Raw genomic sequence first — 11019 nt, forward strand, 5'->3', positions numbered from 1 at the left:
TGTTTACAAGATAAATTAGTGCGCATAAATATAAAATTAAACAAAAGTAGAAATATTGATACCCCCATTATACTACAATGGTAAAGTCCTTCATTACCCAATGAACGCTCTACAGCTCGGCGTGCGAATATGTACAAAGCATTATGGGACAAAGGTTATTGGCATCACCATAGCAACGACCGATCCGCGCAGTGTCTGTGTTAAATTGTGATATCGACTCCATAGTTATTAAGTAACTAAATGCAGCCCGAGTCCGCTAGATTGTCCACATTATTATCGCTTTCATTACAAAGCACTTTGTAATTTAAAGTATAAGTTTACTGTGTAGTCGCTACGCTCCCTGAGATCCCTATCAGCTAACCGATTAAAGTACCGCATCCACATCTTCTACTGTTGACTCCAACCCTTTCTTGTGCATAAAACTACGCCGCTATTTTCTGACTTCATTACGCTTTCTACTCAGTGCTTTCCTTTAATGTGTATGTTTCATTTATAATAAAGTGGAAGAAGGCACAAATGGTTACGGTGCTGGAAAGGATCCCGGCGGTGATATGAATTCATTTTTGAGGAGCTTTTCTGCAACAATAAATACACTGATTCTGAGCGGCTTGGCCAAGTAAACTTGTCGTTTGTGTCCAAAGTGTCCTAGTATGTGCCAGAAGATGGACAGCGGGGACTTTAAAGTCAACTCAGCTATTCTTTAACAATAACACTTATTTACACGTTTATAGCGTTTTTAAAACCTACGCAAAGCGCTTTCTATAGACGGTGGGAAACCATTTCAACTACCACTGATGGTGATAGCACCCACCCGGATGATACAACGGCAGTAGTCCTCGTGCAAGTGCACTCAAACACACATTAGCTCTTAGGCGGTGAAGAGGTGTGATATATAGTTAGCCAATAACGGACAGGGAACGATTAGGGAGGCGGAATACCCAGGCCGTGGTGGGCAATTTAGCCAGGACACAGGGAACACCCCTACTTTTTCGAAAATGATCAGGGAACTTTTATGACCATAGCGAGCAAGGACCTCAGTTTTTTTATGCTAACTTTTACAGTCCATTCCTCCCGTCACTGCACTGGGATCTAGACAATGACCGTCATGTAAGCACGTCCTGCTGCCTCACTAACACTTCTCCCAGCAGCATCCCAAACCTTTTTTTAGATTGTCTCCCGACCGAGTACTGGCCAGCCCCGAGAATGCTTAGCTTCAGAGGGATTACCTATTCTGATGTTCCGGTGGAATGGCTGCTGGATGATCAAAGTTTTCAAATAAGGACGTAGGAACATCCCATTAAATTCCAGTTAAAAGACTTAATTGCTACAGAGACATTCTCCTCCCCATCAGAGGAAAAACATAGTAGATACCAGTGGCCGAGAGAGTGTCTGTCGTGTAAAATGTTACATTCACAGAGGACGCTAGATGGCAGCATATAAAATTAGTGAGTAGTGGACAGGAGTAGAGATGGCAATGTAAATGTAAAAAAAAACCTCAGCTTGGATCGGTGACACATCATGCATGCAATAAATAAACATGTACCTACTATCTACATTGCACTAAAAACAATCTTGCTGCTGCATTTACCTGCAGTTCATAATGATGCAATATTTTCCTGACACTATATTTTATCATCAAAAACAGGGTCATGGAAAATGGATGGATGGAAAAATATAAAAAGCAACAACGACTTGCTATATCATGCATCATGGTCCAATGTAGCCAATAATTTTAGCTGGAGACTTCAACATAGGTTTTACCTCTCCATCAGGTATTTCTTTCAAAAATGTTACGTTTGAGAAGTATAGACTACAATGAACCACAGACCCTGCACAACTAACAATAGTACATCAATCAATACCATTTTTATATATGTTGAGTTGGAATCTGGTGTTTATGAATGCTATTTCAGCTGCTATAAGCCAGTTTAGGATATTGCAAAATACAACTAGCAAGAATTACAAAATTTTGATTGCACATGAATATTACGCCATACATGCATTTTCTAACTTGTCTTTATTTATTAGACTAGTGCATTAGCCCATGTTCATTTTGCCTGGTATTCCATATGCAAGATTTATTTTATTTAGCATATCTTCTCAAGCCTCTCTATAGCTGCAATGCAGTTATTTCTATATTTTTAAGCCCTAACAGGTCTTTGGTATCACACAGTAAGTAAATGGTGGACAATCAGTAAACTCCTTCTGCCTTACAGTTCATTTCATTAGCCACAGGAGTCACAAATTCTTTGAGGGAGTGGACAGCAAGAACAAAGAGATGACTGATAATTAGCTGAAGACCACAGATAGGAGGACAGTTGCAGAAGATCCCAAAGAAGGATTGGCTTCACTGAGACAGCACACTAGGTCTGGGGAAAGTTCCATCCCACATGACGTGTTTGTGGGAAGATTTGCATAGTGAACAGAAAGAGAAGAAGTCGAATCTGTCTGGTTTGGGGAGAGGGTTGGCAGGGGGGTATTGGTTAAAGTTTGTATTTGCCAATATAGCGAGGACAGTTTCATAAACAAGCACTTTGTATTTTCAACACTGTTTCACCCATGCATTGTGCTTTATAAAAGTGGAAGCCCATATATTTTTTAAGCAGCAAACACATTTTACTTCATAGTGTGCCTTTCAATAATAAGAAGCATTGCAATTTGGGCCCATTATACGTATGCCTGTCTTCTTTTTTCTACAGTCGGAGCACTGACAGGTTAGGTGGCAAAACAAGAGTCACGCATTGAAACAGTGTTAGCAGTGGACAGACAAACGTTTAGTTGTAACTTTACTTTTGCCACCTAGGAGTGTAAAGTTAATTATGGTCAGATCTGAAATTGTGACTTGTCATCCCGGATGGGTAATGGAAGGATTAGCAGGTGTAATTATTCTAGGGATAATTTTGAAATGTATGTTGTGACATTTTTCAAGTAAGGAAAAGAGAAATTTTGAGGTAAGGTATAGTTATGCTCACTAATCATGGCACTAAACAGAGGGGACATGTTGTGATCTTTCATTTTCATCAATGTATTATGTCTTTTCTGATCCTATTCCCAGCAATCTATACATGGAATCTGTGGTTTACACATGCAATGATTTCAAATATTGGTTCAGAAATGGTGTATCTGGCTTATATTAGATGCATATACAGTACAGTATTTTGTTTATGCTTTGCTATGACCCCATTTTGTTTTCCCTGTGGGCACCACGATATTAGAGGCTTTTGTATTTGCTGTTTCCTTGACAATGTTTCCCAGACTACACTGCAATACGCTTGTTTGAGTTGTCATCAGAGAAATGGTTTAAAGGTCATCCTTAGCAGTGCCAGGAAATCCGAGACTGAAAGTTAAAACCTCGTTTCTCTGTAATAAATAATATTCATTTGTGCTTTTCTCAGTTACTGATTCTCTGCTCTTGTTTTTTTATTCCAATTTTTTTTAATTTTTGTTTTGCTTTTGTCACTCTGTTGTGTTGACTCCTGGTTTTGACCTTTTACCCATTCACTGACTACGATTATAACTGTCATTTTCCATTTTTCCATTTACTGTCTGTTATGAGTTATGATGTTGATTAGCACCTGCAAGTAAGAATTTCATTATATTCTGTACTCATGGCAATAATAGCATTATCCACCTTAATAAAAGGATAAGTGTCTGTGTGTATATGTATCTGTGTGTCCAGGTGGTTGCTATGTTTCTGTCATTCCAACAGATGGTGCTTCATAAGCATCCATCCATCCATCCATTTTCCAACCCGTTGAATCCGAACACAGGGTCACGGGTGTCTGCTGGAGCCAATCGCAGTCAACACACGACGCAAGGCAGGGTGCCAACCCACCGCAGGCTTCATAAACATTTGTAGTAATAAAATGCACCACATTTATCATTCCAACAGGTGGTGCATCACAGACATTAACACTGCTTTTACAAATCTCATACCAAATTGCATTTAACAGACACGTATACATTGCATTTATTGTAATGCATTTTATGACTATAGTCATACTACTATATTACTATTATTGTACTCATTACACTTGCACAGGTTTCTAGCTATAATGCAGTAAACCATACACCATGTACATATATGAACACCTAAATTAGGTTACATACAGTATATGGTATGTCCACAAAAGTTATAATTAAGAAATAGAAAAGAGAAAAATAAAAAAAACCTGTCAACATCATCTGAGAAGAAAACAAACATCTGAGGGTAGGTGGTCAGTTTTAACAGACAAATTCACAAGTCAACTGGGCACCTCAGTCATTTTGGCCATCCTATAATAAATATATGCTGGTCAGTCTAATAAGAAAGTGAAATCCTTTCATCATTTGAGTCCAAGACTCCCAATATCTCTGAAGTCACTTCACACAGGCAGAAGAAGCAAGTTAGCGGAGCAGCTGTTATACCAAAAGCCACAACAGGATACTGAGATGAGTAGGAGATCGGAGTCCATAATGATTATTAAGCTCATGCAAACAACTAGCAAACAGAGCTGGGATGGTGTTTAGGGATTTCGACTTTCTGAACCTGTTTTATCTGATTTTAGAGTCCAGTTGATCAGAGCAGATGGCTGAATAAATTCAGAAAACACAAAGATTACAGTTAAAGAGCTTCGTGGAGATGAGTGGTTATTGATCTGAGGAGAGCCAGTAGACCCTGGAGGAAGCCAACAGCAGTAAAAAGAAGAGATACACAACGAGGCAATAAAGTTAAACACACAACTGGGGCCATTAAACCAGTCTAAAGTGAAGAGAAATGAATGGCAGGTATGAGTCAATAGACTGACCTTGAATGACTTATGTGCACAGTTAGAGATGCAGCATGGCCAGAGAAAATGAAGGATGCCATGGCAATGCCATGTAATGAGAAGGGATGAAGTGAGAGGCACAACCTGAAGAAAGCATCCTCCATGTGATATCCCTTTTATACATATAGGCAGATTACATTACAAACTCAAAACGTATTTCAATCTATGGTCATGGAGAGTCAGGATATATCACAGTGGTATGGGTATATGGCAAGGAACAGCGCTGGATGGACGGCTTTTATAACACAGGGCTCAGACATGCACACAAAGGGCCATTTTGCAACTTAACACATACAGTACGTCTTTGGAGATGTAATAGGAAAACCAGTGCAGATGTGGGGAGAACATACAAACTTCACACAGATAATGACAAGGCATGAAATTGAGACCCAGGATGTTGGATCTTTGAGGCAGCAGCACCAACTGCCTCTCTACCATGTATTAATTTATAGACTACATGCTGTGTGCCGGCGATCTCAATGCTAAATCCCACTCAAGAAGCTTTGTGCTGTTAATTTTGGTCAAGACTTACCTTGCTTTTTTGACATTATGTCAGTTTGCACATGCTCCACTCCTCAGTCTCCATAGCAACAGTTCCACTTTTCTGTCATGGATGAGAACAAAATCGGCACATCTAGCTGTCTATGAACAGCTACAGTTGCAGGCCTGTGTCTGTGCCTGATTCTATTGATTCACTAACACAATGTCTGACTTGTATCTCAGAATGGATGAATAGTAATTTTCTCAAGTTAAATAAAGAGAAAACTGAAATCTTAGTGATTAGCAATAATGGATACAATGAGGCTATTAGAAATAAACTGGATACATTAGGATTAAAAGTCAAGACGGAGGTAAAAAGCTTAGGGGTAATTGTTGACTGTAATCTGAATTTTAAATCGCATATTAATCAGATTATTAGGACAGCATTTTTTCACTTAAGAAACATAGCTAAAGTTAGACCTCTTATATCATTGAAAGATGCGGAGAAATTAATTCACGCTTTTGTTTTCAGTAGACTAGATTACTGTAACGCACTCCTCTCAGGACTACCTAAAAAAGATATAAATCGTTTGCAACGAGTGCAGAATGCAGCTGCTAGAATCCTAACTAGGAAAATAAAATCCAAACACATTTCTCCAGTTTTGATGTCACTACACTGGTTGCCTGTGTCATTCAGGATTGACTTTAAAATTCTGCTTATGGTTTATAAAGCCTTAAATAATCTCGCCCCATCTTATATATCGGAATGTCTGACACCTTATATTCCAAATCGTAACCTCAGATCCTCAAATGAGTGTCTCCTTAGAATTCCAAGAACAAAACTTAAAAGAAGTGGTGAGGCGGCCTTCTGTTGTTATGCACCTAAAATCTGGAATAGCCTGCCAATAGGAATTCGCCAGGCTGATACAGTAGAGCAATTTAAAACACTGCTGAAAACACATTACTTTAACATGGCCTTTTTATAACTTCACTTTAACTTAATACTGATACTCTGTATGTTCAATTCATCATAATAACTATTCATGGTGGCTCTAAAATCCGTACTGACCCCTACTCTCTCTGCTGTTTCTTTTTCTGGTTTCTTTGTGGTGGCGACCTGCGCCACCACCACCTACTCAAAGCTTCATGATGCTCCAACAATGATGGATGGATTAAAAGCCAGAAGTCTACATGACCATCATCAGCAAGTCCTTCCATGAGAACCCTAAATCCAAAGAGGACTGTTTCATTTATGTTAGGTAGAATACCCAGAGGGGACTGGGTGGTCTCATGGTCTGGAATCCCTACAGATTTTATTTTTTTCTCCAGCCGTCTGGAGTTTTTTTGTTTTTTCTATAAACAACCGGCCATTGGACCTTACTCTTATTCGATGTTAATTAATGTTGACTTATTTTGTTTTCTTATTGTGTCTTTTATTTTTCTATTCTTTATTATGTAAAGCACTTTGAGCTACTGTTTGTATGAAAATGTGCTGTATAAATAAATGTTGTTGTTGTTGTTGTGAGTGAAAGCAGAAGAGTTTCAAATTGTCTCCCCATTCTTTGCTGCTCATCTCTGTCCGATGCACGGTCTTTATTCTACATAAGACCTTCTGCACAGAGAACACCATCCCAAGGCACTTCATAAATATGGCACTGCTTTTTGCATAATTGTAAAATCAGAAGGTCAATTGACTTCTTGAAGGTCATAGAGTGCGCCAGAGATGAGGACTGAACTTGAAGCTGAGGAGTTTAGTCACCAGGCTACTCTTCTTTATTCAGAGTGACCTACAAATCAGAATGCAACTGTGCCAAGTCAGTGAATGGGTGGATGGCAACCCAGTGACCTTGAGGTTGCCCCAGTCACCAGACTATTTCCTCTGTTGTTTTTGGTTTTACTTGTGTGACTTATTTGACATGACTAATGATCTGTTACTCTTGTGCTCCCTTTAATTATACAGATGCATGTCATTCCAGTCAATGAGTCGGCCATCTTTAAATGAGTCTGCCCTAGATGTGTGCTTGAATCCCTCCTTTGATGACTAGTGTCCCTGTGACAGGTTGTGTCATGGAGTGTTTTAAAGGGCCGAATTATTTATTCATTTTAGTCATTTTAGTGCATATCCTGGTGGCTTAACCATCTTCGAAATTTGTCTTAGTGAATTATTATGGAAGTGGCCCAGTAATTAACCAGTGTCAACTGGGGTTGCTGAAGTATAAATCGAAAGTGGCAAGTGCTAGGAGAGGTGAGAAAATGCATGATAGAGAGAAGAGGAAAGAAGATATCAAGAGAAGAATCGTTTGGGGGTGCATACCACACCAAGAGTGTCAGCATGGACAGGATCAGGTCTGCTGAACTACGTGATGGTGTAGGACCAATAGTTGTCAAGGAGTTGTGTGGTGCAGCAGAATTAAAATCTGCTGAATTACTTTGAATGAGCAGAGGAGAATGGCAGATACCAACTGGCTCAAGGGGTATCTCCTTTTGTCAAGAGAAGGGTCCTGCAGGTATCGATCGAAGTGGCAGACTATGATGCTGAAGTCTTCGCAGGAGGGATTTTTTCCAGTGTCCTGAAAAGGAAATGGAATATGTTGTGGAGGAGATTTATTTGGATATTATTTATTTTGCTACCTTGAAGATATGCTTTCATTGGAGGATTATTTACTGCAGTGGGCTGGTGCCCTGCCCGGGGTTTGTTTCCTGCCTTGTGCCCTGTGTTGGCTGGGATTGGCTCCAGCAGACCCCCGTGACCCCGTGGTTAGGATATAGAGGGTTTGATAATGGATGGATTATTTATGTATTGTTTAAAGTACTGCAACACTTTAATTTTATGTTTTTTAATAAACACTGTTCACTTTTTGCACTAGAAAGTTGTTGTCCGTCTCGGTCATGATGCTTCAAGAAGGGTTGATGCCCATTGGCAGTGAGCAGTGAAGCAATATTGTCCCTTCTGGGATTTTCCCCTGCTCTGGACCAAGTCCTAGTGGAATTGTCTCCTGCTCCCCTGTAATTGGGAAAAGTGTCTACAGCAAAGCAGCTGAATGGACTGTCAGAACACAAGCGGTCAGTATTTGTTTTACTGCATGACATTACATAAGGCCTCCCGTTTTAGCACATTTTTGTTCTCCTTTAATGCTTTTTTTTTTTTAATGAAACCCAACATCTCTGCAGATGTTCTGTACACTTTATCCCTCAGTAAGTCGTCTTAATGCTTGCCATTTAAATCCACTTTTGAAGGCTCGCACAAGACTGAAGTTATATATGTACTGTTGCTTTAAGCCCCTGAGGTGACAAGGAATGACACCCCTCACATGCCCATAAGTATTCTCCCTGACATCTGAATGAAATCTCCTCTTCTGGTGAGATGGTTTCATATTGCTCTTCCTCAGATGACATGTTGATCTGTCCAACATGACCATCGCTGTGAGATGTAATTTCTCTAACTAGCCGACCCGCGCCATAGTATACGCCGCATAATTATTTATTGATGGATGAACACTTCCTGAAAGACAGAGTTGTCCAAATGGGGTGGGTTTGAGGATACGACTGTGAGTGAATGACAAGATGGAACTCTGGAGAGAGCAACAGTCCGTGACTGAAAACTGGTTTTGGCAGATATAGGCATATCTCTTTAAAAGTTTGGCCCTGTGTCTTATTAATTGTCATTGCAAAGGTTAATCAAACAGGAAATTGTCTGCGTGTAAAAGTAAAAGGCAAATTTAAATCTGATGGGGTCAGGGAAACCCGGGGAATAAGGACAGTTTGCGAGGTAGCAGCTGCGATAGTTTTATACTCCAGTACATTGCAGTGAATACTGGTAACAGTCAGTCTAGTGTCATTACAGAGACCTTTTCCTGGCATGAGGTTTCTGAGAAGCATGATGACTGAACCAGTTTTTATTTTGAGTTTATGCGGAGGCATGCCAGTGGGAGTAAGACTGTTAAGAAATTCTTTGGGGAATGAAAGTTGATCTGCGGGGTTCGTCTGTGACAATGGAGTCAACGCTGGTGAAAGTTACTTCGTCGGTAGGGATAAATTTCAGTACTTGTTCATTAAGGTGTAGCAAGTCTTCGTTGGTGACGCTTAATATAGCTCGCGTACTGAGTTGTTCCGGAGTGACAGTTGAGAAGTCGATGCCTCGAGAGCGAGGGTGGGCGCGGGAGGAAGGTTAGAGTTGGCAGGCGGGGCTCTGTCGTGCATACCCCATGGTCAGGCAACTTGGTTGATTATATATATAGAAAAACAGCTGGAACCGAAAAGAACAATGAAAAGTCAACGTAGCTCAGAGGTGCATGTGGACTGTAGCAGAGATGAAAGCGACTGAGGCTGTGTTTGGTGAGGTGTTGCGTGCGGGCACATGAGCAGGCAGTGTGCATGCCTTGAGAGCGAGGGTGGACGCGGGAGGAGGGTTAGACTTGGTGGGCGGGGCTCTGTCGTGCGTATCCCATGGTCGGGCGACTTAGTCAATTATATATATAGATTCATTGAATTCTTTGTGATGTGAGTGATATTTTAAAATGCTGGTGCAACACCTTTCAGACTTTTTTATCCCATTTCACTTCACAAGACCAGCTTCAACATTTCTGGAATTTGTCATGCAGGGAGTAGGTTTCAGTCAGCACACATTCAGGAGTTAATGCACTAGTCATTTTTACACCTTGTACCCTGAAATTTAGTGTCACTGGCTTGTTCACATTTATAAAGGTGACCAGTGGTTGGGACACAGCGAAGGATGAGGTTTCATAAAAGGTCAATGACCATCAAACCTGTGCCTTCTCTTTATACTATGTTTCTAATTTGGTCACACACTCTTCACTCCTCTCCAATTCTATGTAACTCTTCTTTTTTGTCTGCTACTGCTGGAGTATGTAAAATTTCCCCTTGGGTTTTAATAAAATATCTATCTATCTATCTATCTATCTATCTATCTATCTATCTATCTATCTATCTATCTATCTATCTATCTATCTATCTATCTATCTATCTATCTATCTATCTATCTATCTATATATGTCTATCTATCTATCTATCTATCTACATGTCCTCTCCACTGGTCTAGTATACTGGTCAGGGTTTAGCATCTTCCTTGCAACTGATGCTGCCAGAAGAGTTCTTTGAATCTCTGCAAGCCTGTGTTGCAAAAAAAGAAGAAACGGAGAGTAAGCTCTGTGGCTTTGATGAAGGATATAGCTAAGATGAAAGGTGATCACAATGGCAGCTATGTGCTGGTTTGGCTGCTATCACTGTGGAAGTTCTTTAGATGCCACTGGAGATGCTTCTGATTTAACATGATACCAGATCTCTTTCCTTACGTCTTGTTTTCTCCAGTGATGACCCTTCTCTACCCTGGATAGGAGCCACTGGGACATTTTTAGACACATATTACCTGTAAAACGCATGTTGACATTGTTTGGTATAGAAAGCACAATATACATAATATGTTTTGATGTTTGAAGGCTGGCTCAGTGGTTAGCAATGCTACTTTACACCACAAGGGAGCAAACTTTGATTTTAAACCATGTTGTTGTGTAATCGGAATCTGCAGGTTTCCCTGCAGCTTGGCATTGGATACATGAGCTTTACCCCATCAACGTTTCATTGTACCAACTATAAATGTGACTGCAAAGTAGCCTGCTCTGCTATCCAGGTTTGTCTTCTGGTTTGCCCACAATTTTCCATCTCTTTGCAATCCAATAACAAGCTACATGGCTTTAAAAAAGCTTCACTGGGG

The sequence above is a fragment of the Polypterus senegalus genome, chromosome 12 (assembly GCF_016835505.1).
Source record: "Polypterus senegalus isolate Bchr_013 chromosome 12, ASM1683550v1, whole genome shotgun sequence".
In the NCBI taxonomy this organism is placed as follows: domain Eukaryota; kingdom Metazoa; phylum Chordata; class Cladistia; order Polypteriformes; family Polypteridae; genus Polypterus; species Polypterus senegalus.